Source organism: Myotis myotis, unplaced genomic scaffold (genome assembly GCF_014108235.1).
Source record: "Myotis myotis isolate mMyoMyo1 unplaced genomic scaffold, mMyoMyo1.p scaffold_m19_p_3, whole genome shotgun sequence".
Taxonomy (NCBI): Eukaryota; Metazoa; Chordata; class Mammalia; order Chiroptera; family Vespertilionidae; genus Myotis; species Myotis myotis.
This window is the reverse complement of record NW_023416335.1, coordinates 65,088,419-65,104,751: the sequence shown is the minus strand read 5'-3', so window position 1 is coordinate 65,104,751 and position 16,333 is coordinate 65,088,419.

Below are 16,333 nucleotides of genomic sequence, written 5' to 3'. Positions count from 1 at the left end.
AAAAAGCACTAAATACTTCAGAAATAACTGTTAGATAAAAATATTTTTAGATACTTCTATTTATTTCTAATTTGCTGAGTTATTTAACCACAAATGCTTGCTTGATTTTGTCAGATGATTTTTTCTTTAAATCTACTGAGATGGTCATATAATTGTGCTTATTTTTTGAAATACTTAAATAATGATTGATTTATTTTTATGAGTTAATCATTTCTATATTCCTAGAACAAGGATAACTTGGACATTTTACATTGTATTTCATCATATATGGATTAAATTTATTTTTTATATTTTCAAGGATTTTCTCATCTATATTTACGATGTAATTTGTACTTTTTTGATAATTTTTAAGTCATGTTTCAGTATTAAGTTTATGTTGGTATCATTGAATGAGTTGGGACATATTCCCACTTCATCTCTATTCTGAAAAAATTTGGGTAAATTTGATTTTATTTCTTCTTTAATAGATTTTTTCTATAAAGTTATGTATGCCTAAAGTGTGCATTGTGTGAAAATTTGAATTCACTTGAAAATAAATACAAATAAATGCCCCTGACATCAGATTGATATTAGTTGGTTCATTGGCTTATTTATTATATTCTAATCTTGTTAGAACTTTACTTACTTTGAATGTCATGCCAGTTTGAATGCATTTGAAACTGCGAAATACTCCTTTACCTACTTCCAACTGTTCACTAACAATACTTTAATCATTCTTAGCTTTTGTGCACTGGAACTAATTCCCTATAAGGCACAACTGTGCCATATGTAAATAGGGAGAAGAGTTGATGCTCTTTTGCTGTAGTTATAACTTTTTTTTTTCATTTCCCTCATTCATTAAAGTTAGGAAGAAATAAATTCATGGGCTACTTTTTTCTAACATCATAGTGTTCTTTGAAAGGAGAAGTTGTAAAATGTTTCTAACTAAAACTGACTAATGAATAAATTTCAAGGAAGAGCTAATGCTGAAATACTCTTACTCTTCACCTCATCTTACTTATTACCATGTGATAAAGTGAAAATAAGTTGTTTTTTTATTGTTTTTTAATCCTCATTGAAAGATATGTTTATTGATTTCAGAGAGAGAAAGGAAGAGAGAGAGAGGATGAGAGAAACATTGATGTGAGAGAAAAATATCTATTGGTTGCCTCTGATATGCGCCCCAACTGAGGACCCAACTGCCATACGCATTTGCAGCAAGGGTTTAGGATCTGAAGAAGGGGCCATGTACAAATGAAAACACTAGACAAGAAATATGAATTTAGAAAGTGGAGGGGCAGGGATGGCAGGTGGAAACTTCCTTCTAGTGGAGAAGCTCTCTGAATACTGGGTCCTGTCTGCTTTTATTCACTTGAATACACATTTGCCCTTTAGGAATGCATACAGGCATATCAAAGGTAAAGTTTGGTAAACAGTAAAAGGATTATCAGGTTAAGGGATTGCCTTGAGCCACTGAGCCCACAGCAGGGCAATATTATGCTGATTTTCAGCCATGCTGAATATCAAAGTCCATTGGCCTTCCAATGGGTTTTTTTCCATTAATTTAGCCTCCAGCACCCAACCAGCAACCTAGGTATGTGCCCTGACCAGGAATCTAGCCCATGACCTTTTCAACCAACTGAGCCATAGCAGCCAGGGCAAGGTTTATTTTTTAAGAGTGTGGTTTTTATAATTGGCTATAATAATATGGTTTCTATCAAGACAATATAAAAATTCTGAACAAGTGTAAACTACTACTAAGGAATGAAATTAATGCTCCTAATACTTTCTATGTTCACATAGAAATGAAACAATTTGGCTGGGAAGAAATAGATTATTTTGTTGCTTTCTGTAATAAAATCAAAATGATGCACTTACCTCACTTAGAAATTATTGTTAACATAGAGTCTGGCAGCCCTAGAAGGATCAAAATATATGAAAGTAGACATTAGGTGAAAATGTGACATCTAACAGTCTATATGCTATATAGACTTAGATATTTGAGAATAACATATTCTCTCTTACTGTGCTGAATCAGAAACTGCTTACCTTTTGTCAATTCACTTTCTATTGAAGCCTAGAATTCAATATAGAATATGTGTTGTTGTTGTAGTTTTTTTAGGTTGCATATTGTTTAAAGAAAAATGTAGTGTTTATTTCAGAACATATAAAAACCTCTCATGGTAATCTTATCTCCACCAACAAACCTTTCACCACTTTAAAAATAATATTGCATGATATTATTTGTTGTATTTTTGGCTCTGTCTTGAATAGTGCTTATTAAATATGTTATTTGGAAATATTTAATATTAAATATTAAACAATTAAGACAATCCAGTATTATTACTAGTTGTTCATTAATTAATGGACATGAATTTCTCAAAAACCCTTATGAAACCTATGTTAGAAGTGTTATATTGCTCTCAAATCTGACTAACTTCCAGTTTCTCCATCAAAAGTTCTTACTGCATGAAGAATTAAAGCTATAGAATTTTAACAAAGACTGTTTTCTCACTTGTGAGGACAGATGTAAGTTTACCTCTGTGGTTTGTTTAAAGATAGATGAGAAAAGCAGCCCATTTAAGATGTCTAAAACATGACATTCTGGGCCTTACAATATTTGTGTTCAATTTTATTACTGTACCAATATTTGTAGGAATTGGAATTATTTTTTGATCCTTATGAATTTTTTATTTATCAATCTTTCACTTGAAATGATCTTGATGTTTTTTAAACAACATACCTTCCTCTTTTCTTAGCATTACATTGTGATTGAATCAGATTAAATGACACAAGCAAAATATATCAGATTCGGTTATTTTTTCTTTTCAACATTTTGAGTAGGAAGGTTACTGACTGTTTCTGACAGTGAATTTTTCATTTAGAAGTATGAGCAAGTTAAAATAATCTAGGATCTTGGCATGTAGGTTATTACTGCTGTAATTATATTTTACCATTTGACTTCAGTTAATTTTTTCAGTAAGTTGTCACAGATTGAAGAGGCAGAGATACTCTTCATTTAAAAATAATGATATTGTACTTTCTGCATGAGATTTGTTCTCAAAACCTCTTTACATAAATAAATTTCATAGAGTACATTCTTACTAGGTAGTCAGATATGATTAGTAGTTTTTTAAAAAAAGGAAAAGTACTTTATCATTAGGAAATAATATAAGGCTGAGATATTGGCATAAATGATAATATATCTTTTTAGTGGATAAATTGCACCGTATTACCTATAAAGCTGCTGACATTTTTGAAAGAAAAAAATAGTATTTAGTTTTAAGGGAAATGTGAAGAAAAATGACAGCAATTTAATGGGTCTTGATGCATAATCATATGAAGGTAACTAATATATTAAACTTATATTTTGTCCCTTCTGGTGAAGTATAACCATGAAACTGTGCCATGATAATTACTTTTAATAAATTACTGACATTATTAACGGGTATTGAATGCACAACTCTGAGCTTGCTCCAGTTTGTTTACCACCATGATTTTCTCTTTTACTTTGGGATGGTGTTCTCCACAGAGGAATGCTAAATCTTTCCCGTCCCATAAATATGTGAGCACAAACCCATGATTTATTGTAATTTAGCTTCTGTTTCTGTGAAGGAGGCTTACTGTGCTGAGAAAACTCATTAATCTAATTCAAAACTTGTAGTATAAACATAACCTTTACAATATATAACAGAACAAATTATGTATTTGTGTGATTTACCACTTCTGTTTTAGAAACAGGACAATTTGTCCTGTTTCTAAAACAGGACAAATTGTCCTGTTTTTTCTACTTTTAGTTTAAATACTCATTGACAAATTTGCACTATTAACACAAACCAGGTATAAAATACATTATTTTTCACTTTGACATTTGTTTTTAAGTTTTTACTCACTATAAAAAGAAATATTGAAATGTGATTTGACATAAAACAAACTACAAAGTAAAACTGTCTGCTGTGGTATTTGCTCCTATAAAATTGGCTTATGATTCTGAATGTAGCAGTGAGCACAATTAAACTCCATTTAACTTTCTACAGAATTTCATGAAAAGAAAAGGTCTTAAAACATTATACCGATTTAATTTTTGCATAATATTTTTTCTGCTCTACACTATTATTGCAATATCATTATAGATTCTCTGATACCTACCAGCTGAATTTTAAAGGTTTCATTGCACTAATATAAAAAAGTTATGCTATTACCTTATGAGATTTGTTCTAAATCATTTTTTCATTTGTTTCATTTGTCTTTGCAATTTTCTGAAAATGTTATTTTGTATCATTTCTTTTCTTCACAAACACTTGGATTTAAAAAGATAATTCTCAATTTCTTACATCAAATTAGACTTACTCAATTGTGAAATCATTACAGCATCATTTACTGGTTTGCAAAGTGGTAATTTCAACAATTAGTGGAAGGGACTATTGGTTTTGGGGAATCATAATCTGTAGTATAAAAACTTTATTATTATAGAATTAAGATTTTAAAGCAATTTATATATATATATATATATATATATATATATATATATATATATATATATAAATTCTCTACAATAGAGATAATATTCTGAGAGGTATTCATGAGGGATCTTCCATTTGGGACTGAAGGAAAAATACTGCTTACAAGTACTTAGTTTGGCTTTAAAAGAAATCTTCTAGTAATCATAAACATGTAAAAAAAAAAAAAAGAAAGAAAATCTACTCATTGTTTTTCCTTTTTGCTTCTGGCCTCTCCTACCTGAAAGCACAGTCTGTAGCTGTCAACCAAACTGTTGTCTCCAAGCCTGCAGGGAAGGCAGCAGAGGGCACTGTGAGAATGTGACAATACAGCAAAGATCTTGGCTACTTCAAGAGTGATGCGATGGCATTCAGCAGACAAGAAGGGGAGTTGTTTTTAATCCTAAATTATCCTTGATTCACTGATCTTTAAATTGAGAGAGAGATACCAAATTCTGATATTTACCAAATGAATATTTGGTGTCCACTTAGCTCAAATCTCAAACTCTTGACTGCTGACTGAAGCTCCTTCTCTGAACCAAGCTTGGACAATAGGTCAATGTACACTATCAGCATATAACTTAATTCCTACAATCTGAGGGCTTTCTTTATCCAGGATGTTCTTATAATCTGTGATTTTCTTCCATTCATCCATTTTTCATGCCCCTCTGATTCTAATATAGATAGAGCACATGGAGGGTCATAATCTAAGGATTGGCCAAGGATCTTATTCTGTCAACAACAAATTACTTTTGGAAAATAAAAGTGTTAAAATTCAATATACCTCTGTCATGTCTCTACTACCAAAGTTTCTTGGCCAATTGTTATATGACAATGGCAAGTTAGGAGTAGATGATTGTCTCAAAGAACAGCTCTATGATCAGATGCCTAATTGCTTGCTTGGTTTTCCCTTCCAGCTTCTAAACCATGGACTAGAAGAAGGAAAGTGGCAAAATATCCTCTAATCAATTTACCTTCAGTACATTATTCAATCCATTTCCATAGGCCTTATATTCTTGCAAAAATTTGTCCCAGATTATGATAGCCAATTGACTGTCAGCCCTACTGTTAGGCATTCAAACAATTTCTTATTTTTGGCCTTTAGTGAATATTTAGTAGAATATTGAAAAATGTTGCACCAATGGCTCTATCTAGACTCACTTATTATCAAACTATCTACTCAGAGACACTGCTCCCATTCTTCTCTGTGCATGACTAATATGAACACAAGTGTTAGAATTTATACTTTAGTTCCATTATTAATATCTTTGATATCTCCCTAATTTATTGAGACTAGGAAAATAATTGAGACTATATTTACTTTTGAATATTATACAACATATACTTAAATACTCATAATAGATATCAGAATGATAAAAAGTGGAAGAACATTATATACAAATTCACTTGCATCCTACTAGTTTATATGTTTTCCAAATTAGTGCTATTTCATTTAGGGAAGCATGTTGAAAATAGACTTTAAGAATTCCATATTGCATTATCCTTAATGTTCTTATATTTGTAAATAAAGCCTAAAAATTAACTGAAGAGTGACATCTACTTGCAAAATCTGTTATCAGGTATTCTAGATAATAAAAGACACCTTGAGAGAGCAGAAATTCAGCTCTTTGGAGCAGAAGCAGTTGAGTCATTCCAAACTAAAGATATGTTGATTCAATGACCTGGCTGGTTTGGCTCGGTAAATAGTGTCAGCCTGTGTACTAAAGGGCCCCAGTTTCAATTCCAGTCAAGGGCACATGCCCAGGTTGGGGGCTTGATCCACAGTAAGGGCATGCAGAAGGCAGCCAATCAATGATTCTCTCTCATCATTGATGTTTTTATCTCTCCCTCTCCCTTCCTCTCTGAAATCAATAAAAATACATTTAAAAAAGGTATGTTGATTCAAGATCATTGAGAATGTTCACATGAATCTTATACATTTATTTTATATGATTAACATGCAATTTCATCCTATTTAATAAAGAAGTGATATGCAAATTGACGGTCACTCCAACAAACTAGATGGCCGCCCCCATGTGGTCAAAGATGGCCACCACAAAATGGCTGGCAGGGAAAGGCAGTTGTGGGCAATCAGGCCAGCAGGGGAGGGCAGTTGGGGGGAACCAGGCTTGCAGGGGGGGTGGCAGTTGGGGGGGAGCAGGCCTGAAAGGGAGGGCAGTTAGTGTTGCCTGGGCCAGCAGAGGAGGGCAGTTGGGGGCGACCAGGCCTGCAGGTGAGGACAGTTAGGGGTGACCAGATCAGCAGGAGAGGGCAGTTAGGGGCAATCAGGCTGGCAGGACAGCAGTTAGGCATCGATCTGGCTAGCAGGGAAGTGGTTAGGGGGTGATTTGGCTGGCAGGTGGAAGTGGTTATGGGCAATGAGGCAGGCAGGCAGGCAGGCAGGCGAACAGTTGGAAGCCAGCAGTCCTGGATTGTGAGAGGGACATCCCTTTAGGGGTCCTAGATTAGAGAGGGTGCAGGCTGGGCTGAGGGACACAACCCCCCCTCATGCATGAATTTCATGCATCGGGCCTCTAGTAAATATATAAAATTCTCAGATATCTAAAACTAATGAATCAATGTTGAAATATTTAAAATGCTCCCTGGCTTGTGTGGCTCAGAAGGTTGAGCATCATCCCATGCACTGAGAGGTTGCCTGTTTGATTTCCAGTCAGGGCATATGCCCAGGTTGAGGACTTGATCCCAGTGGGTGATAAGCAGGAGGCAGCCAATTGAGATCTCATCAATGTTTCTCTCTCTCCCTATCCCTTCCTCTCTTTCTCTCTGAAGTAAATAATTTTTTTAAAGGAAAAAGATGGATCTTAAAATATATTCTTTGTTTATAGGTTGAAAGTTTAGTACCTAATTTGACCTGAATTGAAGGGTGAGCTTTATAGTAAATTGAGTAATGTGTTGCTACTATCCTAATATATAAAAACCCAGGGTCCGTAACAACCGAAGGCTCGACCAACTGGAAGTCATTCCTGAAGTCAGTGCTGGGTTGGCGTGGCACTGACTGCTGAGGGGGCTGCAGATAAGGCCCAGCCAGAAGCCCAAAGAGAGAGGCAGGGTCTGATCTGCAGCCTCCCTGGCAGCTGTTGATCAGCCATTGCCTCTCTCTCTCTGGGCTTCACCAGCAGCCATGCCTCTGTTTCTCTCCAGGCCTCTGCAGGGGCTGCTGATCAGCCCTGCCTCTCTGATCAGGTCCGGAGATAGGACTGGATATGTTGACTGGCATAGAAACCAACCAATCAGAACCAAATCTGGGTAAAGTGTGAGGAGCCAATGGCTGCCTAGGAGGAGGAGCTTTTGACACTGACTGGCATAGAAACTGACCAATCAGAGCCTAATCTGGGTGAACTGCAAAGGCAGAACCTTAGGTGGGGGCTGAGGAGGGGTTTTAAGGGCAACAGCTGTTTGGTGTAAGATTTCAGAAAGCGGTTCAATTTTTTAATGACCGCTTTGGCAGTATGGTGCATATGGCTGGCTATCAGTCCAGATATAGGTATTATGTATTTTTGTCTGCCAAGAGCATCACCTTCTGATGAAAAAGGCCTTCCCCTCCCCCCATTTAAGCAATCCTATCCTATATAATCTATCTATACTACTAAAAGGGTAATATGCTAATTAGACTGGGTAGACTGGCCATCTTCCAGACATTCAACTTCTTTCAAGACAAAGCCATAGTGGTGGGGGCTGAGGCAGAGAGGGCAATTGTGGGTGAGATCAGGCCTGCACGGGAGGGCCATGGGGGCAAGTTCAGGCCAGCAGGTGAGGGCAGTTAGGAGTGATCAGGCAGGCAGGCAGAGGCAGTTAGAGGCTATCAGTCAGGTGAGAGTGGTTAGGAGCCAGTGGTCCCAGATTGTGAGAGAGATGTCTGACTGCCAGTTTAGGCCCAGTCCCACAGGGATCAGGCCTGAACCAGCAGTCATACATCCCCAAGGAGGTCCTTGATTGGAGAGGGTGCAGGCTGGGCTTAGGAGACCCCCACCCCATGGTGCACAAATTTCATGCACCGGCCTCTAGTCCTATCTAATAAAAGAGAAACATGGTAATTAGCCGTACCTCCTCTACCCTTCCCATGGGCTAATCAGGGCGATATGCAAATTAACTGCCAGCCAAGATGGCGGCCTGCAGCCAGGCAGCTTAAAGCGAACATGAGGCTTGCTTGCTTCAGTGACGGAGGAAGCCAATGTTCCCGCCTGCCGTTGCCCTTCCTCTAAGCTTGCAGTTTGAAACATTGTTATGAATATAGAAGCTAAACAAAACCCCAGAAACCTGCTTTCAGCCAGCCGGGAATCTCAGAGCTGGAGTTGAAACAGTGTTTTGATTATAGAACCCAAACAAACCAGATACCTGCTTTCAGCAGCGGAGGTCTCAGAGCTGGAGCCAAGCCTCAGAGCTAAAGCTGGCCCAGAATAAAAAAAAAGAAAAAAGAAAAAAAGGAGCAGTTGGGAGCTTCAGTCACCCCCCCAGCCTGAAAACAGGGCTCAGCCCCTCACCCAGACTGGCCAAGCACTCCAGTGGGGACCCCCACCCTGAAGGGTGTGTGACCAGCTGCAAACAACCATCATCCCCTCATCCAGGCTGGCCAGGCACCCCAGTGGGGACCCCCACCCTGATCCAGGACACCCTTCAGGGTAAACCAGCCGGCCCCACCCGTGCACCAGGCCTCTATCCTATATAGTAAAAGGGTAATATGCCTCCCAGCACCGGGATCAGCGTGACAGGGGGCAGCGCCCAAACCCCCTGATCACCCTGTGGCTCTGTGTGTGACAGGGTGCAGTGCCCCAACCCCCTGATCAGCCCTGCTCTGTGCCTGATAGGGGGGAGCTCCCTAACCCCCTGATCACCCTGCTGCTCTGTGTGTGACAGGGTGCGGCGCCCCAACCCCCTGATTGTCCCTGCTCTGTGTGTGACAGGGTGAGGCAACCCAACTCCCCCCCCCCCCCCCACGGGCCCTGCTCTGTGTGTGACGGGATAGAGCCATAACCTCCCCATCGGCCCTGCCCTGAGTGTGACAGTGGTGGTGCCCCAACCCCCTGATCAGCCCTGCTCTGTGCCTGATAGGGGGGAGCTCCCTAACCCCCTGATCACCCTGCTGCTCTGTGTGTGACAGGGTGCGGCGCCCCAACCCCCTGATTGTCCCTGCTCTGTGTGTGACAGGGTGAGGCAACCCAACTCCCCCCCCCCCCCCACGGGCCCTGCTCTGTGTGTGACGGGATAGAGCCATAACCTCCCCATCGGCCCTGCCCTGAGTGTGACAGTGGTGGTGCCCCAACCCCCTGATCAGCCCTGCTCTGTGGGTGATAGAGGGCGGCGCCCCAACCCCCGCCCTCCACGGGCCCTGCTCTGTGTGTGATGGGGTAGAGCCATAACCTCCCCATTGGCCCTGCCCTGAGTGTGACAGGGTGTAGAGCCCCAACCCCCTGATCCGCCCTGCTCTGTGTGTGACGGGGGCGGTGCCCCAACTCCCCTATTGGCCCTACTCTGTGAGTGACAGGGGGGAGCTCCTCAACCCCATGATCAGCCCTGCTCTGTGCGTGACAGCGGGAGCTCCCCAACCCTCTGATTGACCCTGCTCTGTGCGTGACAGGGTATGGATCCCCAGCCCCCCTGATGGGCCCTGCTCTGTGTGTGACAGGGTATGGATCCCCAACCCCCCTGATGGGCCCTGCTCTGTGTGTGACAGGTGGTGGCGCCGCAACCTCCCCATTGACCCTGCCTTGAGTGTGACAGGGGGCGGTGCCCCAACTTCCCAATCAGCCCTACCCTGAGCGTGACTGAGGGTGGCATCGCAACCTCCTGATCTGCCCTGCTCTGTGCATGAAAGGGGGCGGCTCCCCTTCTCCCCAATCAGCCCTGCTCTGAGCCCGACCAGGGGCTGCACCTAGGGATTGGGCCTGCCCTCTGCCACCTATGAGGAGGCCTAAGCCAGCAGGTCGTTATCTCCCGAGGGGTCCCAGACTGCGAGAGTTCACAGGCTGGGCTGAGTGCACAAATTTTTGTGTACCGGGCCTCTATTCTATATATAAAAGCCTAAGAGACTGTCTGACCATCTGGCCATCCCACCGTCTGACTAGGTTCTATGATGTTCAGTGACCACCTGGGGGCAGACGCTCAACACAGGAGCAGAAATCATAAGCATGGAAACATGGAACAGAGCGAAGGGGTAAAGGGGAAGGCAGGAAGAAATTAACCATAGACCTTATATGCTTACTAGAGGTCTAGTACATGGATTCGTGCACTGGTGGGGTTCCTCAGCCTGGCCTGCACCCTCTTGCAATCCAGGACCCCTCAGAGGATGTTGGAGAGCTGGCTTCAGCCAAATCCCTGCAGGCCAGGCCGAGGGACCCCACTGGTGCACGGATCAAGGCACTGAGTCTCTAGTACCTTTATATGTGGGTTCCCTCTTTAGCACATCTCTGCTGCTTCAGTCCTCCATTCCTCCCAAGTCCCCAATTTCTTGCAGGTTTCCTCTGTGGTAGGAACAGGGGTGACTGTTTTTGTACTGAGCAGCTTTTCAGAAATTGGTGGAATGATCAATGTGTACTTTTATACTATGGTAAGTAACCATATAAAATACCTTCCTAGTCCCTGGCATTTTATAGTCAAACAAAATGTCCTGCTACTTGCTAATTTCATTAGGTCAGCAACTTTACTGATATTATTTTTGCAAGCATTAAGCTTTTGGATGCCACAGTAAATAAGCTTTATTTTCTGTTTAAAACAAGTACAGAAAAATAGTCGTTATGTGTTAAGTGCTTATCATGCATGAGACACTAATGATGCTTTGCATGCGTCATCTCTAAATCTTAGGAGGGCTATTTTCAGCATTTTATAACCAGGTAAGTGAGGCTCAGAGTGCTTAAAACATTGCTGAGTATAAAGCAATCTTGCAAAGCCAGGTCCTTGAGAACACAATCCTTTCTCTCTCTAACATGTACAGCTGCCATTCACCACTACAGTCTCCCTTCCTCATGTTCAGGCCATCCTTGTTTTTTATCAAGAGCTAGGTTTGAACACAGTTATTCTGTTAGTGAGTACAAGTTTCATGCTTCAGCATAATGTATTGTAGAGAAATTTGTGGATAAGGGTTTGTTTTGTTTTGTTTGTTTGTTTGATTGATTTTTCCAGAACTTTTCTCAATATGGAACCATTTTTAGTTGGTCTCAGCAGAGTCTGAACTGAGATTTAGGGACCATTTGAAATAGCAACTGGACAAGTTCTTAGAAGGAATAGTAACTCAGTACTAAACATTTGTGGTGTTCATTTATTCCCTAGACAGAGGATTTTCTTTTGAGGATTTCATATGAAGAGATTTCACATTGATAATCAGTATCAGGAATTTTTTTATTTTAATTCATAAAGTTTTAGTTTTTTAGAATTTTCAAAATATTTATATTTCGTAAACAGAAATCACATTGCTTTTCTTTTATTAGTTTCTAGAAATTTCATGAGCAAATTGTGTCCCACTCTTTATATACAAGATATTATGGCTTAGAGCTTAATTCATTTACCTTACTTTTGAATATATATATATATATATTCTTTTTGATCAGTGTTCACTTTGCCAAGATTTACCACACATTTATTTTTAATTAATAGTATACTTAATAAAATTATACTTTAGAACAGGGGTCCTCAAACTACGGCCCGTGGGCCACATGCAAATACAGGTACTGTATTTGTTCCCGTTTTGTTTTTTTACTTCAAAATAAGATATGTGCAGTGTGCATAGGAATTTGTTCATAGTTTTTTCATAGTCCGGCCCTCCAACGGTCTGAGGGACAGTGAACTGATCCCCTGTTTAAAAAGTTTGAGGACCCCTGCTTTAGAACTTTATGCAAAGGTAAGACATATAAAAATTCATAAAGACAAACATAAATATCATTTTGTGCTGCTAACAGAATGATTTTCCTGTGTCTTGTAAAACTTTGAAGACTCAATGCACAGTTACAATTGCCAAAGACCTTATTTCTTTTTAAAAAATGTTTTTATTGATTTTAGAGAGAGGAAGGGAGAGGGGAAGAGAGAAATATCAATGATGATAGAGAATCGTTCATCAGCTGCCTCCTGCACGCCCCCTACAGGGGATCGAGTCCAAAACCCAGGAATGTGCCCTTACCAGGAATCAAACTGTGTTCTCCTGGTTTATGGGTCTTCACTTAACCACTAAGCAACACCAGCTGGGCCCAAAGACCTATTTCCAGTGCTTAATCTAAGTCATCATCACTCACCTAGTTTATTGCAGTAGCCTCCAAATTGCCCTCCGGTACTACAACTCATGTCTCCTGTTCATAGTACCCGTTTTGAAAAATTAAGATTAATTTGTTAGCACCCTCTATATACATAAAATACTTTAATAAGTTTGCAATGTAGTTAAAATAAAATCCTTAAATCCTTAACCTGCCCCATGGGGTTCTTCATTAACTACGCTCACCTTATATCTCCAACTTTATCCTGGACCATTCATAACCTGCAAGGACTACACTGATCTACATCTCAGAGCCCTTAGGTACATATTTTCAGTCTGGAACTAACTCCATCAATCCACATCACCCCAAATTATCCTCTAAACACCCTGGCCTCAGCCAAATGGTTCCTTAGGTGAAGTGGCATTCCAGAATATCCACTGTGGATCTCCTGAGCCATTCTCTTACACAAGCCTACTTTTATTTTAATCACAGCAATTATCGCAGTATATCATTACACATTTTCCTATTGTATGCCTTTTTATTGATTGTAACTTCTCCCAAAGGATGGAAGAATGTTTCATTGTTTACCACTCTATATCTAATACCTAATAGAGTATTCACTTAGCATACTCTAAATGTATGTATAACTGAAACATAATCATGGGTACTTACAGATACATTTCCCTAAAACACACACCATAAAATATTTTCATTGCTTATCACTGTTGTACCATTAATTAAAAATTCAGTCATATTTACTCAATTATTTACCTAAAGTCAAAGTTAAGCATGTGAAAGTGATAGCATCATTTAGTAAACTCCATTTACAACTACATGTGCTTCACTGTAAGATCAAAACCTTTGCATTATTGAGACTGTTTGAGTCAATAAGATATGAAATATGTATTTTGTATTTGGAGAAAAATGTGATTATTTGTTACCCAGTGTCTCATTGTTGTATTTGGTGCATGATTTTACACTGCAGTTATATTTGTGATAGGATATCAATGTTGTAACAGAAATAAATATGGTATGATGGAAAAGTATTAATTTAATCACTAGCATGTATATTTGGAGTACCTGCTATCACTAATCTTTAAGAACAAAGTTTGATGGCATGAGTTGTTTATGAATAGCTTGCTTATACTTGACATATAATCAATTAATTTAATGGCAACAAGCTGTGCTAATCACATCAAGACAGTTTTTGCTTCTTACTTCAATGTATTTATGTACTGTTATCAAATAAGCCTTGTGATTTTTTTTATTTGGCAACCTTATTTTCTCTTTAAACACAGCAAGATCCCCAAATCTCTTTAATTTCTACATTTCAGTTGCACACTTGTTGCTTATGCCACAACCACTTCTAATTTCTCACTTAATTATGTGGCTCTTAAGACAGAATACCTGCTGAGGGGTGTTCTTTTGAAAAGATCCAATTGTCTTTTAGAGCAAAATGAAATACAGGCACAGAGGCCCAATTATTATTGTGTTAGCGTAATTGCAATTAGAAGTAGAATCTTTCATTATATTACATCTGTTCAAGTTTTAAATGAATCTCAGTAATGTACTATATTAATAAGCAGTGAGGAATAGCTGACTTGGCACACTTTTTGATCACATTTGTGACAACAAGTTATGAAAATGAATTCACCATAGACACCCTACTGAGTTAGTTACTATGATTTGTAAGTTTGTTATGGCCATAAAGCAATACCAGACAACAATGCTCAGGACTAAGATATAGAAGGGATGTTTAGTATTTCTTTAAAAACGTTATGAAGGACTAGGAGGTGCTGGGAACTGGACAGAGACTAGTGCAGCAGCTGTCACACTGCTGAAGGAAATCAAAAGGTCCTCTCCACCCTGCCCCTTCTTGCTTGATTCATATGCTGTTTTCCTGACTGAGAATATATGGATTGATTCAGCACCTGGGAAATTATTCTCCTAGTGATCTGGAGGCAAAGATTCACTTTTTTATTTTTTTAATAGGAAGACACAGAGAAATAGCACAGATCTTATCTTTAAACACAATGGGGGTGGCAATTGTTCTCTTCCCTTTGTAATTTCCACATGAAGTGTCAGCGTTCAAACAAGCCCAGGAAACAGAAGTGATGAAGGTCAATAGATATAGAAGGAAAGAAACTCTTGAGATCTATAAATCTGGATCACTTATCTGGCATATACAAACAAGTCAGCATGTGTTTTGTACTGAAGTACAAATAGAAAAATCCCTGCCAAATAAAAAGTTCATTTTTAAAATATTATTTAAAATCTTTCTTCATTTCCAGTATCATTCTTATTCACTAAAGCTGATTTATAGGTTGTTCATATTAAGTTAATTTAATAAATTCCTTTAGTTTCTCTTATTTTGAGACTCAATTTTTAATAATAAAATAATACTCAATATAATTGATTAATTTTATTATTAAACAGTTACAAACCTTAAAAAGCTATGGTCAGACAAATTTAATTCATCTGAGCCCTGTGCAACTTTTCTTTGCACTTGGAAACCAAATCTACTTATTTCTATACAGAGGTGTATTTCTTTTCTACTGCTGCATAATAAATTACTATAACCTTAGTAGCTTAAAACAACATTTACTTATTATTTCACAAGTTTATAGGTCAAAAATCAGGGTACATTGTAGTTGGATTCTCATCTTAGTGTCTCAATGCTTGAGTTTCAAGATGTTAGCCAGGCTGTGTTCTTATCTTGAGGATCTGTGAAGAATCTTTTTCTAAACTGAGATTATGGGCAAAATTCAATTCTTTGCCTCTGAAAGACTGAGACCCCTTGCCAGCTGTCAGTTGAGGGTCACTCTCAGCTCCTAGAAGTTGCCTGCATTTCTTTCCTTTTCGTCTCCTCCATCTCCAACTGATCTTACTTATATCTTAATAGCAGCACTTAGATTAGTGTTTATTGTATAACTGAAGGAACATATATATGCACCAGAAGCCATACTATAGGGGACCATCATAAAATTTTGCTCCCACATAGTCCTTCTAACAAACACTTGCTCAAAGCATCTCCATCAATGCCAGAGAACTTGACTAGAGTTACATTACTGGACAGTGATTTAGAGAGTGTTTTCAAGGTGCAGCACAAAATAATAGTCATTTTCCTTGTATGTTAAATCCTTAATTCATGCAACAAATCTTTATTGCAAACCCTTAACAGCTAGGGAAGAAAACAAGAGTAAAGCTAGATCCTTCTCTCAGGGAACTTAACAGGTATTTTGTGTCGTTCACTCTTTGGAAACAGAAAATTTAATAATAAACAAGAAAGACTCTAATATTTGAGCAGCTTAAAGATTTGTTGTAAAAAAGGTATAAAAGAAATAATTATAAGACTAATTATTTACCACTGTGATGCGTACTGTTAAGGTAAGAATGTAAAATACATTAAAATGTGTATCAGGGATGTAACCTAGAATGAGAGACCAGAGAGATCCCTGAGAAAGTCACATTTAAGTGGCCATTGAATACCAGAAAATTGTAATGTAATGAATAGTCAGAGAAAGAAAGAATATAGACTATGGGTAGAGAATCTGAGCTCTTTGATAACTCATGAAAAACATTAACATTTTTTCTTTTATGATAATACCTTATAAAATAGGCTAAGAAATCATTCTGTAAAATCTGTAATCTTTTTAT